A 20071-nucleotide genomic window follows, 5' to 3' on the forward strand; every position below is an offset into this window, starting at 1 on the left:
TTTCTTCGTTATGGATATCCTGTTGACCCAGTATTATTTATTGACAAAATCACCCTTTCCCTACTGATCTGCACTGCCATTCTTATCATAAACATATATATACTTGTGGGGAAAATGATATATTTATAATACTGAATATTCCAAATGTAAACATGGTAGACCCCTACACTAATTTAAGCCTTTTTAAAATTCTATCAATATTATTTTATAGTTTTATGCTTGGAGGCCTTGTAAATCTGTTGTTAAGTTATTCCTGGGTATTTGAGTTTGTGATGTTATAGTAAATGATATTATTTGAAATTTTTTTTTTTTTTTTTTTTTTTTTTTTGCGGTACGCGGCCCTCTCACTGTTGTGGCCTCTCCCGCTGCGGAGCACAGGCTCCGGACACGCAGGCTCAGCGGCCATGGCTCACGGGCCCAGTCGCTCCACAGCATGCGGGATCCTCCCGGCCCGGGGCACGAACCGGCGTCCCCTGCATCGGCAGGCGGACTCTCAACCACTGCGCCACCAGGGAAGCCCTATTTGAAAATTTTTTACCATTTGTTGCAGGGTGTACAAATAAGTTATTTTTTTGTATGTTAACCTATAACTCCACAAATTTGTTAAAGTCACTTATTAAGTTTCATAATCCATCTAATAATTTGGGGGGGATTTCATTTATACAGTCACATCATCTGTGAAAAATGACTTTTGTATTTCTTCCTTTCCAGTCATCAAATGTTTTGTCTTATTGCAATGGTTAGAAGTCTAGTACCATAACATTTATTTTCTGCTTACTGCAATCCCTTAATTTTTTAAAAACTATATACATTTTTTTTTTCCTTTTTTTTGGTGGTATGCGGGACTCTCACTGTTGTGGCCTCTCCCGTTGTGGAGCACAGGCTCCGGATGCACAGGCTCAGCAGCCATGGCTCACGGGCCTAGCCGCTCCGTGGCATGTGGGATCTTCCCGGAACAGGGCACGAACCCGTGTCTCCTGCATCGGCAGGCGGACTCTCAACCACTGCACCACCAGGAAGCCCAAACTATATACAATTTTATATTTCACACTAAACTGACATCTAGAATTTATCATCATAAATTTAGTTACAAAAGGTAACTAAACTTCTCATTTAAAAATATGTGAACATTCTCATTTAAAAATAAAACTATTTTCACTTGTCTTTTAAGTGTATCAAATGTTATCTAAATATTATAGCACTTTGCTATCTTGCATCTTTTATTAAAAATATACTCTTCAGTGGTCAGTAATCATTTCACATTATTCTTTTTTCTACTTGAACCCATATTTCTGTTTCATTTTCTTCACAAAATTTTATTTTTATGAACTATAATTCTATTTTTGAAAATCTCATAGTGGTCTTCTTATAACATTCTGAAACAAAATAACACTTAATAATTTTTATGATTTAAAAAAGGTTTCCCATGCCCATAAGGCAATAGGAGTTAAAATGCCCTTCTCAGCTTTTATTGCAATTATTATTAGTATACAACTGATAAAACAAAAGAAATATACTACAAATTTTTATGAGACAGAGATAGTATTAGGTCATTATTAAGTGCTGAACCTTGAAAAGTGTATTAAATACTTACCTCACGATATTAAGACATAATAAAGAGTTGAAAAGAAGGAGAGAAAATTTAAAGTATAAAGAAGATAGAAGTGCAATATCAACAGCTTTTTAATAAGAAAGGCAGAAACAGAGAAAAGAGTAAATGATAGCAATACAAAAAACAACTTAAGAATAATGACTAGAAATTTTCCAAAATTAAAAATACTATGTACAAGACCTTAGATTTAAAGTTATGTTACTATCACTATGTACCAAAGAGGGTACAGGCACACATCGTTAAAGCAATGCAGAATCAATGTAAAATAATGTCCCTGGAAAATGTACAGGCAGTGAAGACAATGAAGGTCTCACCCCTTCCCCTCACCATCCTGGGGAAGGTACACGTGGAGGTGAGGCGGGCGGGGGGTGGAGGAGGGGGCCTGAGTGCACATGGGAAGAACTCCAGCAGCAGAACCTGGCCCTGCCATCCCACACATCATCGGCATGAAGGACTGGCTGGGGACATCCATGCAGCTGAAACATTGGAACTTTCTGTTCAGTGTAAGCCTGATGGAAAAATGAAGCCAATGTTTATCAAGGTTGGAAACAGCCTGTTCTTCTGAGTTAACCCAGAAGTGAGTCAGCTCTCTGGTGAGCTACCAAAAGGAGAAAGAAATGTGTCTAGGTTGTCCAGGTTCATCTGTCATCGTTATGATATTATTATTGTCACTATTGCTTTCCAAATTAAATGCAGTGGTCAGTGTATGTGGTCTCTATTACACTGATTCTTTGAAATTTCTTAATGAATTGGAACATGCTGAATTTTTGTAAACATTTTATGAGTGCAAGTTTCTTGAATGTTTTGTTCACATCTTCAACCATTCCATTTTCCCACAATGCTCTTTGCCTCACTCTTCATCACCCAAATCCTCTTTGTCCTCTAGGACTCAGCCTGAATGTGGCTTAATGAACAGTGTTTCACTCACTTTCCATCAAAGCTAGTCTGCAATAATATACTTGCTTAAGAACCTGGACTATTATTTTTTGGCTTGGCTAAGTCTTGACTAAAGCTCTCTTTAATTCAAATCACTTATCAGAATAGTGATTGGCAATCTTGGTGTGTGTATGCAAATGTGTATAATAAATTTATAAGCTCCATGAATGCAGTCTGTCATGTTAAAGTTTTATTCCTAACACCTTATTCTGGACCTGACTTGGAGCTCAATATATAAATATAAAGAATGAATGAATCATTGAAATCACAGATATAAACTTGAGAGGAATGATTAGGGATGATGAGTTATATTTTCTACACGATGAACGTGAAATTGTTCTAGGACATGTACTTTGGGAGAGCAAGTAAAGGTGGGATATGTGAGTCTGTCCCTCAGAAGATAAGTCTGGGACAGAGGTGGAGATTTGAAGATGCTCAGCTTAAATTTGGCAGTAAGACTCTGGGACAGAGTAGTCCAGGAAGGGAAAACAACCAGGGATAGAATCCTGAAGCAAATTGACATGAAGAAGTGAGTGAGAAGCCAAGATAAGAAATTGAAGAATGTTTTCTCACACCCCTACCCCAGACCAGGTCAAGTTTCCTACACAGTCAGTCATTATTTTATTTACATATTTATCTCTTCAAAAAGTCATAGTTTAGTCATCTTTGTATCCCTAGCAACTTGTACCTAATACTCATCAAATTTAGTCTACTATGTAAATCAGTGTTTCGATGAATATAAATTTATCACTTAAATTTACCCCTTTTTTCATTTACATTTTCTCTTTCATTCCTGTTAAGAAACAGAAAGACAAGATTGTTGTAAAAGAATTTATCTCCAATCTGTTGATAGCTTGAATGTTCTCTAACCTTTAACTTTCTGTTTCTTGAAAAATATCCTTTCTTAAGTTGACTTTCTTTATTTTTTTAGCATCTTTATTGGAGTATAATTGCTTTACAATGGTGTGTTAGTTTCTGCTGTATAACAAAGTGAATCAGCTATACATATACATATGTCCCCATATCTCCTCCCTCTTCGTCTCCCTCCCACCCTCCCTATCCCACCCCTCTAGGTGGACACAATAACCAAGCTGATCTCCCTGTGCTATGAGGCTGCTTCCCACTAGCTATTTTACATTTGGTAGTGTATATATGTACATGCCACTCTCTCACTTTTTCCCAGCTTACCCGTCCCCCTCCCCTTGTCCTCAAGTCCATTCTCTAGTAGGCCTGTGTCTTTATTCCTTTCCTGCCCCTAGGTTCTTCAGAACCATTTTTTTTTTTAAATTCCATATATATGTGTTAGCATATGGTATTTGTTTTCCTCTTTCTGACTTACTTCACTCTTTATGACAGTCTCTAGGTCCATCCACCTCATTACAAATAACTCGATTTTGTTTCTTTTTATGGCTGAGTAATATTCCATTGTATATATGTGCCACATCTTCTTTATCCATTCATCTGTTGATGGACACTTAGGTTGCTTCCATGTCCTGGCTATTGGAAATAGAGCTGCAATGAACATTGTGGTACATGATTCTTTTTGAATTATGGTTTTCTCAGGGTACATGCCCACTGGTGGGATTGCTGGGTCATATGGATAAAAAAAAGAAGATTGACTTTTTGATAAATTACTAATCTTAGGTGGTGGGCAACAAGAGTAGAATAAATTAAGTATATCACTGGATGACATGAATCAATAGGATTTTGCTGCCTTTTTTCTAATGCCCTTAAAACTTTAGTCCTCAAAATTGATGGGAACAAGCCGTTTAGTGAGTGAGTCACTAATAAAATTACTTATAGATGCATATATCTAATCATATAAAATGATTGCAATATTACAAACTTATTCTTGATAAAATACAGCTATGCTCTTCAGAAATTATTTTTTGATTCCAAAACTTCTCTAAGGTATGTAATCAATACTTTATTTCAAAGTTGTGGATAAAATATTCACTATATGAACTAAGAAAATAAAATCTAATTTTCAGTGTTTTAAATTAAGGAAAAATAGATCACATTTTAGAAGAATGTATGTTGAACTAAGTTTGGATAAAATACATAATATCAAATATCAAATATGAATCATCTTAACATAGTTAAGACTTCATCTTTCATGAAACTATTAAAAAACACAGGAATACATAAATGTAAGCGGAAAAACAAATTATACAATGTGCACTATACACACACATATTTAACAATATTTCAGAGAAAAATACACATTTAGATAAGCATCGATTTATAGAGTTTAGCTTCATTTTTATCATTGACAAATGAAAATACATGGAACTGATGGTTGGAAGAATCTTGACAATATGTTGATGTTGTCTTTTGAGTATGAACAATCTCTACAAACTTATGAATACAGAAAGATTCCACGGAATTCTGGCCACACAATGAGCAAGGAGATATGAGTTCATAGGATAGTAGCAGATGCAAAAATAGTAATTAAAAAAATCAATTTAGGACTTTGAATTTAATAATGGAAGAGGAAGGTTTTCATCTAAATTTCCCATTATTTCACAAAGTTTTAAATTTCATTATTGCTTTACTCTGGCCCAAATCCCCAATCCAAGGTTGATAGCAATGTGAAATATTAACTTAAGTAGTACATTATGTGTTGAGTCAAGGTCAACATCATATCTCAGCAGGAGCCAGCTGTTAAGAAAACACAAGATGGGATTTCTAGCCCCTTTGAGTGTGTAGCTGGACATGAGTAACCTTGTACTCACCCCTAAAAATACCATTTCCTCTCCAGACATATGTACCAGGGATAGATCCAGGTTTAGGAAGACTGAAGCTTATACAATTTAGGCAACATAACTTCAAATTGGTAGACGAAATTATGAACCACATCTTCAAGTTTGTAGATTTTCACAAATTAGGTTCTTGGCTGGTTAACACTCACTTGCTCCCTCTTGGACCCTGGGTCTCTTCCTCAACATTGCCTCAGATTTACACGGGCAGTTGTGGATGTCTAGATGCTTGAATTTTATGTTTTTGCACATTATAAGGCACTGATGCCCTCATATTGCCTTTTATCTATGCTGTTCCATGGTGACCACACCTGCCAGCCTCCCCAACTGATGGAAAGAACCTGGCCTCAACCAGTGAGCCGCGCAGAGCCCTCACCCACTGCTGGGCACGCCTTCCTCACCTGCCTCCGAACAATGATGTTTGTGATCTATTTACTGATTTTTCTCAACAGCTCCATGAAGATTCCTCTTTCTCTGCCCTAAAGGCTGTACTTCACAGCCTCGTCTTCCCCTGGGGGTGGCCACCCAAAACACTACACAGCACACTGGTCAGAATAAAATATTTGGGCTGGAAAAATGCAAGACCTGAGCTACTGCCCCATTTGCTAAATTCTGGGCAAGGTTCTCCCTGGGACATACCATGGAAGAACTGTGATGCTACCAAACCTTCTCTTTTTAGGTTGGGAAACATTCTTTTGCTTTCTATTACAACTACATAACAAAAACCTTTTCTCAAACCAAAAACAACTCATGTTTTTTTTTGTTTTTGATTTTTAATAGCGATTTTTATTATGATATGATACACATAACCTAAAATTACCATCTTAACCAGTTTAAAGTGTAGAATTCAGTGGCATTTAGTGCATTCACAGTGTTGCACAAGCATTTCTACTGTCTAGTTTCAAAATGTTTTCATCGCCCAAAAGGAAGCCCATGCCCTTCAGCTATCACTTCTCACTACCCCTGCCCCTATACCCTGGCAACCACCAAACTGCTTTCTGTCTGTATGAGTTTCCCATTCTGGACATTTCATATAAATAGAATCATAAAACATGTAGCTTTAGTGTCTGGCTTCTTTAACTCAGCAACATATTTTCAAGGTTCATGAATGTTGTGGCATGTGTCAGTACTTCATTTCATCTTGTGACTGGATAACACTCCCTTGTATGGATAAAACGCAATTTGTTTATCTACATTTTGGCTATTGTGAATAGTGATGCTATGAACATTCTTGTACAAGTTTTTGTTTGAACACTTGTTTTCAGTTCTTTTGAGTGGAAATCATGGAATAAAATAAAAAGATATAAGTATATATCATAAAAAAGTGTAAAAGGCATTGAACTGGTAGACCAGGATTCTGGTCCTGACCACAGCACTTACTAGTACAAAGTAAAGCTAAGATATATAAGTTCTTTGGGCCTTGGTTGGCCCATTTATAAAATGAGTACATTATTAGTTTTGCTTCACATCCTGCGTTGGCATGAAGCTCAGAAAATGAATGTCAAAGCATATGAAAAATCACACTGTATTTTACCACCCATAAGCATGATTCTAAACTAATAGCAATAATTATGATTATTATTACAGTGTGTTCTGGGTTGCCCAACTCTGCATTTCTATTGAAGCAGGAAGTCTCTCACATACATTACATTGATGATTCTCCGAAAAAATATTTGCATGGTAAAAGTGGCGCCCCAAACAGTTTAGTGTTTCCTCAATAAATTAAACATAGCATTATCAAGAGCAGTTCATTAAAAATTAAAAACTATCTGTTAACACTGAAGACAGGTATATCTTTATAATGTCCGAATACAGCATTTTTGTGAGTTTGGCAATATACAAAAGTGTATATCTCAATATAATAAAATATGTTCTTTAAAGATTTTTTAAATTTTTATTGGAGTACAGTTGATTTGCAATGTTGTATTCATTTCTGCTGTATAGCAAAGTGAGTCAGTTATACATATACATATATCCACTCTTTCTTAGATTATTTTCCCCATAGAAGCCATTACAGAGTATTGAGTAGAGTTCCCTGTGCTATACAGTAGGTCCTTATTAGTTATCTATTTTATATATAGCAGTGTGTATATGTCAATCCCAATCTCCCAATTTATCCCTCCCCTGTCCCTTTCCCCCTTGGTAACCATAAGTTTGTTTTCTACATCTGTGACTCTCTGTTTTGTTCATTTGTACCATTTTTTTAGATTCCACATATAAGTGATATTACATGATATTTGTCTTTCTCTGTCTGACTTACTTCACTCCATATGACAATCTCCCAAGTTCCTGCAAATGGCATTATTTCATTCTTTTTTATGGCTGAGTAGTATTCCATTGTGTATATGTACCACATCTTCTTTATCCATTCATTTGTCGATGGACATTTAGGTTTCTTCCATGGCCTGGCTGCTGTAAATAGTGTTGCAATGAACTTGGTGTGCATGTATCTAAAATGTTTTAGAAAAGTTAGTGGAACACAAAGAAATGCCGTTTCAATAACATTCGGGGGTGGGGGGGCAGTAACACAGTTTGATGGTTTATTTTTCTAAGAATGAGCCTCCACATATATCATCTCATTTAGCCTTTGTCTCAATCTAGGAGTGAACAAAGGATGATAAAACCCCCAATAACATCATTTTCTTGATGTTCAGGAATAATTTTACTGGCACAGTACAACAGCTTTAGCAAAAGGTTTGCCTGTTTCAGGAGGGCAGAAATTTAGCTTGAAAAAAAAAGAAGATAAGGAATGGGTGTGTAAAACATTTTCCATTTGCTTTCTTCAATTCAAAGAAGGATTGCAGAAGGTGGGGCTGAATGAGAGTCGCATGGTTTTGAACTTCACATGGTACCCCAAACACCACAAGCTGGATACCCGTCAATCAAAATGAAAATTATAGCCCTGAGCAGCATTTCTATCAGAGAAAAGCAAATGTTGTGATTTCTGCACTGATATCAAATTTAACTAGAATGATTCAATAAAATGATTGTATCATTATAAATCTGGTGCTTTTTCTTAAGGTTTGATTAGTCTAGACACCTGAGTTAAGTAATGACTGCTGTTTGATACTCCAAAGTACACTTGGCAACTTTGATTAAATATTTATGTTAAATGTAGATGACTTAAAGTAAAATGTGTTCCAATCAAGGCTCTAGCAAGCTAGATATACAGCCTCATCAGTTTCAGAGTCTTGGTGTAAGGCCATATCATTCTACGTTCAGTCAACTTGAGTGGTGCAGCCCTCCACTTCCACTCCCCATGCGGTGGGTCATGGCAGCCTTTTTTTTGTGTGGCCGTGTCCAAGCGGCCCTGGGACACCTCAAAGAATAGACAGTAAGCGAGGTGAAGTTTGCTGTCTCTCTTCACCCCTCTTCTGTGATAGTAGAGCCCCATGTGTGCGCTCACGTAAACAAACTTTACAGACACTTCTTAGACAAATCTAACTCACGATCTTTCCTTTTCAAAATGTCTTTAGTTCTTATCCCCAATTATTTGAGAATTAATGTGTTTCTTCAATTCAAAATATTCCTGTTGCATTTTCCTTTAAACTATGCTAAATCCATAATGCATATTTATTTACATTCTCACTGAGAGCATTAATATATACCTGATTTTTAAGGCAAGAAATTGGAAGTCATCTTGTTTTCCATATTCATTCTTCCCACACTCCATCAGGTACTAAGTGTAGTCAAATCACCCCAGTATGTTTGAATCTGTTGTATTTTTGCACAGCTCTCCCCAGACCTGCTCCCCAGGGCCATGGCTCGAGCCCAGGCCCTCATCCCTCCAGCCCAGACAATGGCCACGGACAATATATAGCTCCTGCCCTTGTGTGCATCTCTATTCTGCCCCAGTATGTCCCCATGACTTCAGAGATCTAAAGTAAATCAAATCTGATGTTAATAGTTGCTTTGGACTCACATTTAGACCTTTATGATTCTAAAGGTACTTCTTACATATTTATAATTCAACTATGTTTTGGCTTTTCAATTTTGTATCATATGCTACAGAAATACATAAATAATTTTTATTTTCATTTTATTTACTGAAAAAAAAAGGCATGCTTGCTTTAAAAAATTCTTTTTTTTGTTTGTTTGTTTGCAGTACGTGGGCCACTCACTGTTGTGGCCTCTCCCGTTGCGGAGCACAGGCTCTGGACGCGCAGGCTCAGCAGCCATGGCTCACGGGCCCAGCCACTCCACGGCATGTGGGATCTTCCCGGACCGGGACACGAACCCATGTCCCCTGCATTGGCAGGTGGACTCTCAACTACTGCGCCACCAGGGAAGCCCAAACAGTACTTATTTTTAAATGTAAAATTGAAAGACCCCTACCCTACGCTCACTCCCTCAAGAGTAATCAGTGTCAACAGTGCGTTGTGTCTTTCCCAGGAATTACATTTCTCCAGTGGCTTCTCAGTGCTAACAGAATGAATTACACCCTCCTCAGAACTCCTTTTTAGGACCTTCCCTCTCTTGTTCCTCACATATTGGAGCACAGACTATGATGGAAGGAACAGGCAGAATGCGTTTGAACTTGTGCCCCTGATTTGTTACTCGTATTTATTTCTCAAACTTCAGACTAAGCAACACTTCTTCTGGCAAAAAAAAAATTTATTGGCTTCTCTTTTGTTTAGGGCTTTTCATTTTTAAAAAAGACAGATGCTCAAATCAGCTCAAGTTGGGAAGGAGCAGTGGTTTTCAAAATACATCAGGTTATTTAAAAATAAGAATTTCAACTATGATAGATTTCATGGAAACTGGAATTAGAATGAAGGCATCTTCATCATCCCCCTACCGTTGTTTTCATTTTTATCTTATGTCATTTCTGATGCTCTCAGAAACTGGAACATTCTCAATACTTGAACACTTTTTAGTTACTGTTTCCTCATGATTTTAATTTATAGGTAATTTCGATTGCCTTGGCTCTGCTTAAAGTTACATAAGCTTTTACCTTTTGCCTTTCTGGTTGTTTCCCCAGTTTTTATATTTACAATTACAAATTCCTAGAATAAAAATTCTGGGTACAATATACTTTTTCCCGTAGGTCATATGATATAAATTGCTTGCCAGATCCTACCTGGATTCTCCTAGGCTCAGGTGCCCACACCTCCTTAGGAGATCACAGGTGCTAAAGATGGCAATTGACCCTTAGCAGGACCATGGTGATTGTGACAGTTAATTGCATGTGTCAACTTGGCCAGGCTATGGTGTCCAGTTGTTTGGTCAAAGGCTAGTCTAGATGTTATTGTGAAGGTATTTTTTAGATGTGATTAATGTTTACAAACTTTAAGTCAGACTTTAAGGAGATTATCCTCACTGTGGGGCAGTTGTGGGGGGGCACTTCATTCAATCAATCAGTTGAAAGCCTTAAGACCAAACATAGACTTCCCAGAAAAGAAGGAATTCTGTCTCAAAACTGTAACATAGAAATCCTGCCTGAGTTTATAACCTAATGGCCCTCCTACAGATTTAAGACTCAATACTACTGAGTTTCCAGCCTGTCAGGCTGCCCTAGAAATTTCACACTTATCTGCAATCATTTGAGCTAATTCCTTAAAATAAATCTCTGTATCTATATCATCTACGTCCATATTCATATCCATATCTATATCTCTTATTATATACCCTATTGATTCTGTTTCTCTGGAGCACACTGACTGATGCAGATTATAGTACAGAGTCTGTTTCTAGAGGAACAGAGTCTTAAAGCTGACTTTTCTGAATTGGTTCTTGGCTTCTGGAATTGGTTCTCTATTTTTATTTTATAACACAAAAGACACTAATGATTCTATTTCCACTGATAGTCCATGATGTGATGTAGTAAGAGATATATGCAAAATAGCACCATTAGATACTTTTAATCAAGTAGTTCTAAGAGGCAAAGTTCTGAGTGACCATATATTTGATACACATGAATGCTTTTGTCCAATTTAGGACTATATTGAGATTGGCAGTTTCCTCCTAACTGTGGTGGACAAATGGGGAAAAAAAAAGAAGAGTTCAGGGTTTCAGATTCCCAGCTCAAATGCTATACAAATCACTTGAAATTTTCTATGTCTGCCCTGAAGAAAACCCTTATCTCCTTCAGCAACAGAACTGAGACTGCTGAAAACAGAACTGGAGTTTCATCCTGTGAGTGGCTGAATTACACACAAAATGCAGGGTGTCTCTTGTTAAAGTGAGGGCATTGATTGGGAAGGACTGGGATCCCGGGAATTGGCATGGGGATCTATGGGCAGATCCTGATGAAGCTGAGGAAATTGAATTAAATTTTGCTAAGTGTTGCTGAATCTTCTTTGACAGTAGAGACAGCTCAACCTCCCTGTCTGAGGAGGGTAATTCTGTTTTTCCTGCGGTACTTACCTTGCAAGCCATGGTGACTCTCCCTGGGACTCACCCCTACGACCCCTCTTTGCTTCTAGACTTATAAGCAGACTCAAGTCCTGGCAGGTCCCAAACAGATGAGATACAAAGTGTGACCCATGAGTAGATGTGCTACACTTGAAAAGAACTGCATAATTTTTCCAATTTATACAGCAGAAATACAGGGAATAGATAAGGGAATGAATATTAAGGATGTAGGAAAAAGGGTGAAAGGAACATAAAATTGTATATGAGTTCACTAAGCAGAGGTCCTGAATTTAACATATAGCCAGAGGGATTAGAAAGGACTCTAACAGTGTGGTTGATTGGTTGGTTGGTTAAAACATGGACCAAGGGCTTCCCTGGTGATGCAGTGGTTGAGAGTCCACCTGCCGATGCAGGGGACGAGGGTTCGTGCCCCGGTCCGGGAAGATCACACATGCTGCAGAGCGACTGGGCCCCTGAGCCATGGCCGCTGAGCTTGCGCGTCCGGAGCCTGTGCTCCGCAACGGGAGAGGCCACAACAGTGAGAGGCCCGCGTACCGCAAAAAAAAAAAAAACATGGACCAAAACGTTCCCTACACTATATAAAGTTGAAATGCCAGGGCTGCCTTTGTTTCCTGTATCCAAAGATTGGAATGCTAGAGTAGATTTATCATGTCAGACCTGTTCGCCTGCCCTAGGAGGGTCCAGAGGACACACCTTTCACTAAAACTGTGATAAATACATTTGTGAGGGAAACTTCTGGGTTCTTGAAGAACTCTGTAGATGAAAATTACAGTGAGAACGCTGCCAATGATCTGGGCTCCTTAAATGCAATGGGGATAATTGGACCCAGAGGGCCAGAGGCCAATGGGCAGTAATCAATTGTCCAAGACAAGTGGCTGTGGTTACCATAACACACAGTGGAGACAATGCTGTAATCAGAAGACTATGACTTGTAGATGACGTGTAGCTGGTCATGAAGTTTCTAGAAGAGAACTAATTGGGCAGTCTTACTTGATCTGGTCAGGAATTCTAGGTCACTTCTAAAGAGCCCCAGTTCCTCATTCAATTCCCACACGTGAGCCAGTTTGAAGATCCAGAATGCCTTGAATGAGAGGGAGGTCATGTCCCCCTGAGGAAGAGCCCTGGCACACTGCCAAAATTGATACTGTTAATCTTTCTCCCAGCCTTCAAAGGAAAATATGGCCTTTCACCAAGATCACTGTGTATCATGGAAAAGGAAATAATCAGACTCTTGAAGCATTACTAGACACTAGCTCTGAACTCATACTAACTCCAGGAGACTGAAAATGTCCGCCCATCAGATTGGGGCTTCTGAAGGTCAAGAGATCAATGGAGTTTTAGTTCAGATCCGTCTTACAGTGGGACCAAAGGACCTCCCTAACCCATTCTGTGGTTATTTTCCCAGTTCCAAATGCATAATTGGAATGTATTAAACCAGCACCTGGCAGAATCCTCACATTGGTTCCCTGAATAGTGGAGTGAAGGATATTATGGTGGGAAAAACCAAGTGAAGGCCACTAGAACTGCCTCTACCTAAGAACATAGTAAGCTGAAAGCAATACTGTGTTCTTGGAGTAATTACAGACATTAGTGTCACCATCAAGGACTTGAGGAAGTCAGGGGTGGTGATTCCCACCACATCTCCATGCAACTCACCTAACCTGACCTGTGCAGAAGACAGATGTATCTTGGAGAATGACAGTGGGTTATTGTAAATTTAACTAGGTATAGCTCCAACTGCAGCTGCTGCTCTAGACATGGTTAGCTTGTGTAAGCAAAAAACCATGTCCCCTCACACATGATATGCAGTTATTGATCTGGCAAATGCTTCCTTCTTGATACCAAGAAGAAGTTTGCTGAGACCTGTCAAGGTCAGCAATGTGTCTTCCTGTCCTATCTCAGGGCTTTGTCAACTCTCCATCCGTATGTCACAATCTAGGACGTAGGGCTCTTGATCACATTTCCTTCCACAAGTTATTACACTGGTCCATTACACTGATGGAGTTATGCTGATGACCAAGAAATTACCCTAGACTTACTATAAGACATTTGTGTGTCACAAGGTAGGAAACAAATCCAACTAAAACTCAGAGGCCTTCCACCTCAGTGAATTTTCTAGGGGTCAGTAGTGTGGACATGTTGAGATATCCTCTCTAAGGCAAAAAGAAATTGTTGTATCTGGTCCCCTCAGTAACAAAAGAAGGAGGCACAATACCCAGTAGACCTCTTAGGATTTTGGAGACAATATATTTCTCACATAGGGGTGCTATTCCAACCCACTTTCCTCATGACCTGAAAAGCTGCTAGTTTTGGGTGAAGCCCAGAGCAGTCATGGGCTCTGCAGCAGGTTCAGGTTGCCCTAGGCCATACGACCCAGCAGATGCAGGTGTGAGTGGCAGGTAGGGGTGCTGTTTGGAGCCTTGTGCAAGTTCCTACAGGTGAATCATAACACAGATCCTTAGGATATTGGAGCAAAGCCCTGCCATCCTCTTCAAATAACTTCTTTTGAAAAATAGTCTTTGGCCAGCTATTGGGTCTTAGTAAAGACTGAACACTTAACCATGGCCCACCAAGTTACCATGCAAAATGAACTGCCCTTTATGAACTGGGTGTTGTCTGACCCAAGCTATAAAGTTGGGCATGAGTAACAACACTCCATCATAAAATGGAAGCTGTGATCGTATGATCCTGCAATCCCAGTCCTGGACATATATCTGGAGAAAACCATAATTCAAAGAGACACATGCACCCCAGTGTTCATTGCAGCACTATTTACAGTAACCAAGACATGGAAGCAACCTAATTGTCCATTGACAGATGAATGGACAAAGAAGATGTGGGGGGTGTGTGTGTGTGTGTATGCAATGGAATATTGCTCAGCCATAAAAAGGAATGAAATGTTGCCATTTGCAGCAACATGGATGGACCTAGAGATTATCATACTAAGTCAGAGAAAGACAAATATCCTATATCACTTATATGTGGAATCTACAAAAAATGATACAAATGAACTTATTTACAAAACAGAAACAGACTCACGGATATAGAAAACAAATTTATGGTGACCAAAGGGGAAAGTGGGAGGAGAATAAATTAGGAAATTGAGAATAACATATACAAACTATATATAACATAGATAAACAAGAACCTACTGTATAGCATAGGGAACTATGCTTAATATTTTGTAATAACCTATATGGGAAAAGAAACTGAAAAAGAATATATATATATATATATATATATATATATATATAAACTGATTCACCTTGCTGTACAGCAGAAACTAACACAACATTGTAAATCAATTATACTTCAATAAAAATAAATTTTAAAAACACAAATAAATAAAATAAAATAGAAGTTGTGTAAATTAAATTGGACCCAAGCAAATCCTGAGTACATAAGTAAGATGCATGAGGATGTGGTCCAAATGCCCATGGTCCACATTTATCTTATGTAACTTTCTCTCTTCCAGCTCCCAGCTACGCCCTCAGGAGGAAGTTCTTATGATCAGTTAACTGGGATAGAGAAAACCCAGGTCTGGTTTACAGATGGTCCTGCACAATATGCAGGCACCACCTGAAAGTGTACAGCTGCGGCCCTGCAGCCCCTCTCTGGGACACACCTGCAGAACAATATGAAGGAAAATCCTCTCATGGGGCAGGACTCTGAATAGTGCACCTGGCTGTGCACTGCACTTAGTAGAAATGGCCAAGACGTGTGATTGTTTACTGATTCAAGGCTGTGGTCTATGACTTGGTTGGATGGTCAGGAACTTGGAAGAAATGTAATAGGAAAATCAGTGACAAGGAGGTCTAAGGAAGAGGTATGTACGTAGGAGTCTTTGTATGGGCAAAAAGTATGAAGGTATTTATGTCCCACTTGAATATTCTTCAAAGGGTGATCTAAGCAGAGGATCTAATAATCAGGTGGATGGATGACCCATTCTGTTGGCATCAGTCAGCATCTTTCCCTGGGTACTTCTGTCATCACCCACTGGGCTCATGGACAAAGTAGTACAGCTGACAAGGATGGAGATGTGTTCTCAGCAACACAGATGTTCATTTACCAAAGCCAACCTGGCTACAGCCACCACTGAACACCAAATCTGCCACAGCAAATACTGAGTTTCTGATAGGACATCATTCCCCAGGATGCTCAGCCAGCCACCTGGTGGCAGCTTGATTACACTGGGTCTCTTTCACCATGGACAGGGCAGTGTTTTGTTCTGACTGGAATACACAGAGTCTGGATATGAATTTGCCTTCCCTGTGCACAATACTTTTGTCTAAACTATCATCTGAGAACTTACAGAATGCCTTATGAACTGCCATATTACACATAGTATTGCTTCTGATCAAGGAACCTACTTCACAGCAAAGTAAGTTCAGCAATCGTCCTGTGCTTATGGAATTCATTGATTTTTACCTTGTTTCCCACCACCCTGAAGCACCATCCTGGTTTGATACAATGGCGGAACCACCTTTTGAAGACTGAGTTATAGCACCACCTAAGTGGTAGTAGCTTGTAGAACTAGGGCAAGCTTCTCCAGAAGGCTGTATACACTCTGAATCAGGTGGATAGAGACATACATATATAAATATATTATTCCTTTGCTAAGCTATATGGTTTTAAATGCCTGGAGCAATAACTAATGACCTGAGTGTTAATGATTTCAATATATTAAAGTATATTTCCAGATGACCTTCAAGATGGTGGAGGAGTAAAATGCGGAGATCACCTTCCTCCCCACAAATACACCAGAAATACATCTACATGTGGAACAACTCTTACAGAACACCACCTGAACGCTGGCAGAAGACCTCAGACGTCCCAAAAGGCAAGAAACTCCCCACGTACCTGGGTAGGGCAAAAGAGAAAAGAAAAAACAGTGACAAAAGAATAGGGACGGGACCTGCACCTCTGGGAGAGAGCTGTGAAGGAGGAAATGTTTCCACACACTAGGAAGCCCCTTCACTGGCAGAGACGGGGTGGGGGGGGTAGTTTTGGAGCCACAGAGGAAAGTGCAGCAACAGGGGTGCAGAGGGCAAAGCAGAGAGGTTCCCGCACAGAGGATCAGTGCCAACCAGCACTCAGCAGCCTGAGAGGCTGTGCAGCCCACTACTGCCAGGGTCCCATGATCCAGGGACAACTTCCCTGGGAGAACACACGGCACACCACAGGCTGTTGCAATGTCACGCGTGTCTCTGCCGCCATAAGTTCACTCTGTATTCCGTACCCCTCCTCCCCCGCAGCCTGAGTGAGCCAGAGCCGCCTAACCAGCTGCTGCTTTAACCCCGTCCTGTCTGAGCAAAGAACAGATGCCCTCAGGCGACCTACAGAGGCAGGGCCAAATCCAAAGCTATACCCCAGGAGCTGTGCGAACAAAGAAGAGAAAGGGAAATCTCTCCATGCAGCCTCAGGAGTAGTGGATTAAATCTCCCCAATCAACTTGATGTACGCTGCATCTCTGGAATACCTGAATAGACAACGAATCATCCCAAAATTGAGGTGGTGGACTTTGGGAGCAACTGTAGACTTGGGGTTTGCTTTCTGCATCTAATTTGTTTTTGGTCTTATGTTTATCTTATCTTAGTATTTAGAGTTTAGTATCATTGGTAGATTTGTTTATTGATTTGGTTGCTCTCTTCCTTTTGTTTTATATATATATAGATATATATTTGTTTTTTTTCTCTCTTTTTGTGAGTGTGTATGGGTATGTTTCTGTGTGTGATTTTGTCTGTATAGCTTTGCTTTTACCATTTGTCTTAGGGTTCTGTCTGTCCGTATTAATTTTTTTTAAGTATAGTTTTTAGTGCTTGTTATCATTGGTGGATTTGTTTTTAGGTTTGGTTGCTCTCTTCTTTCTTTCATTTTTATATTACTTTTTAATTTTTAATATTTTTTCTTTTTTATTTTAGTAACTTTATTTTATTTTATTTTTTCTCCCCTTTCTTCTGAGTTGTATGGCTGACAGGGTCTTTGTGCTCTGGTCGGGTGTCAGGCCTGTGCCTCTGAGGTGGGAGAGCCAAGTTCAGAACATCTGTCCACCAGAGACTTCCTGGCTCCATGTAATGTCAAACAGCAAAAGATCTCCCAGAGATCTCCATTTCAAAGCTAAGACCCACCTCCACTCAATGACCAGCAAGCTACAGTAATGGACACGCTATGTCAAACAACTAGCAAGACAGGAACACAACCCCACCAATTAAAAGAGAGGCTGCCTAAAATCATAAGGTCACAGACACTCTACAACACACCACCGGACATGGTCCTGCCCACCAGAAAGACAAGATCCAGCCTCATCCACGAGAACACCGAAACTAGTCCCCTCCACAAGGAAGCCTATACAACCCACTGAACCAAACTTAGCCACTGGGGGCAGACACCAAAAACAACAGGAACTACGAACCTGCAGCCTGCGAAAAGGAGACCACAAACACAGTAAGTTAACCAAAATGAGAAGACAGAGAAACACACAGCAGATGAAGGAGCAAGGTAAAAACCCACCAGACCAAACAAATGAAGAGAAAATAGGCAGCCTACCTGAGAAAGAATTCAGAGTAATGATAGTAAATATGATCCAAAATCTTGGAAATAGAATGGAGAAAATACAAGAAACATTTAACAAGGACCTAGAAGAACTAAAGAGCAAACAAACAATGATGAACAACACAATATATGAAATTAAAAATTCTCTAGAAGGAATCAATAGCAGAATAACAGAGGCAGAAGAACAGATAAGTGACTTGGAAGATAAAATAGTGGAAATAACTACTGCTGAGCAGAATAAAGAAAAAAGAATGAAAACAATTGAGGACAGTCACAGAGACCTCTAGGACAACACTAAATGCACCAACATTCGAATTATATGGTTCCCAGAAGAAGAGAAAAAGAAAGGGACTGAGAAAATATTTGAAGAGATTATAGTTGAAAACTTCCCTAATATGGGAAAGGAAATAGTCAATCAAGTCCAGGAAGTGCAGAGAGTCCCATACAGGATAAATCTAAGGAGAAATATGCCAAGACATGTATTAATCAAACTATCAAAAATTAAATACAAAGAAAAATATTAAAAGCAGCAAGGGGAAAACAACAAATAACATACAAGGGAATCCCCATAAGGTTAACAGCTGATCTTTCAGCAAAAGCTCTGCAAGCCGGAAGGGTGCAGCAGGACATATCTAAAGTGATGAAAGGGAAAAACCTACAACCAAGATTACTCAACCCAGCAAGAATCTCATTCAGATTTGACAGAGAAATTAAAAGCTTTACAGACAAGCGAAAGCTAAGAGAATTGAGCACCACTAAACCAGCTTTACAACAAATGCTAAAGGAACTTCTTTAGGCAGGAAACACAAGAGAAGTAAAAGATCTACAATAACAAACCCAAAACAATTAAGAAAATGGTAATAGGAACATACATATTGATAATTATCTTAAATATAAATGGATTAAATGCTCTAACCAAAAGACATAGACTGGCTGAATGGATACAAAAACAAGACCCATATATATGCTGTCTACAACAGACCCACTTCAGACCTAGGGACACATACTGACTGAAAGTGAAGGGCTGGAAAAAGATATTCCATGCCAATGGAAATCAAAAGAAAGCTGGAGTAGCAATTCTCATATCAGACAAAATAGACTTTAAAATAAAGATTATTACAAGAGACAAAGAAGGACACTACATAATGATCAAGGAATTGATCCAAGAAGAAGATATAACAATTGTAAATATTTATGCACCCAACATAGGAGCACTTCAATATGTAAGGCAAATGCTCACAGCCATAAAAGGGAAAATCGACAGGAACACAATCATAGTAGGGGACTTTAACACCCCACTTTCACCAATGGACAGATCATCCAAAAAGAAAATAAATAAGGAAACACAAGCTTTAAATGAGACATTAAACAAGATGGAGTTAATTGATACTTATAGGACACTCCATCCCAAAACAACAGAATACACTTTCTTCTCAAGTGCTCATGGAACATTCTCCAGGATAAAGGAGATCAAACACCATGATCAAGTAGGGTTTTTCCCAGGAATGCAAGGATTCTTCAATATAGGCAAATCAATCAATGTGATAAACCATATTAACAACTTGAAGCAGAAAAAACACATAATCATCTCAATAGATGCAGAAAAGGCTTTCAACAAAATTCAACACCCATTTTTGATAAAAACTCTCCAGAAAGTAGGCATAGAGGGAACTTACCTCAACATAATAAAGGCCATATTTGACAAACCCACAACCAACATCGTTCTCAATGCTGAAAAACTGAAACCATTTCCTCTAAGATCAGAAACAAGACAAGGTTGTCCACTCTCACCACTATTATTTAACATAGTGTTTGAAGTTCTAGGCACAGCAATCAG

Source organism: Tursiops truncatus, chromosome 9, assembly GCF_011762595.2.
Source record: "Tursiops truncatus isolate mTurTru1 chromosome 9, mTurTru1.mat.Y, whole genome shotgun sequence".
Lineage (NCBI taxonomy): Eukaryota > Metazoa > Chordata > Mammalia > Artiodactyla > Delphinidae > Tursiops > Tursiops truncatus.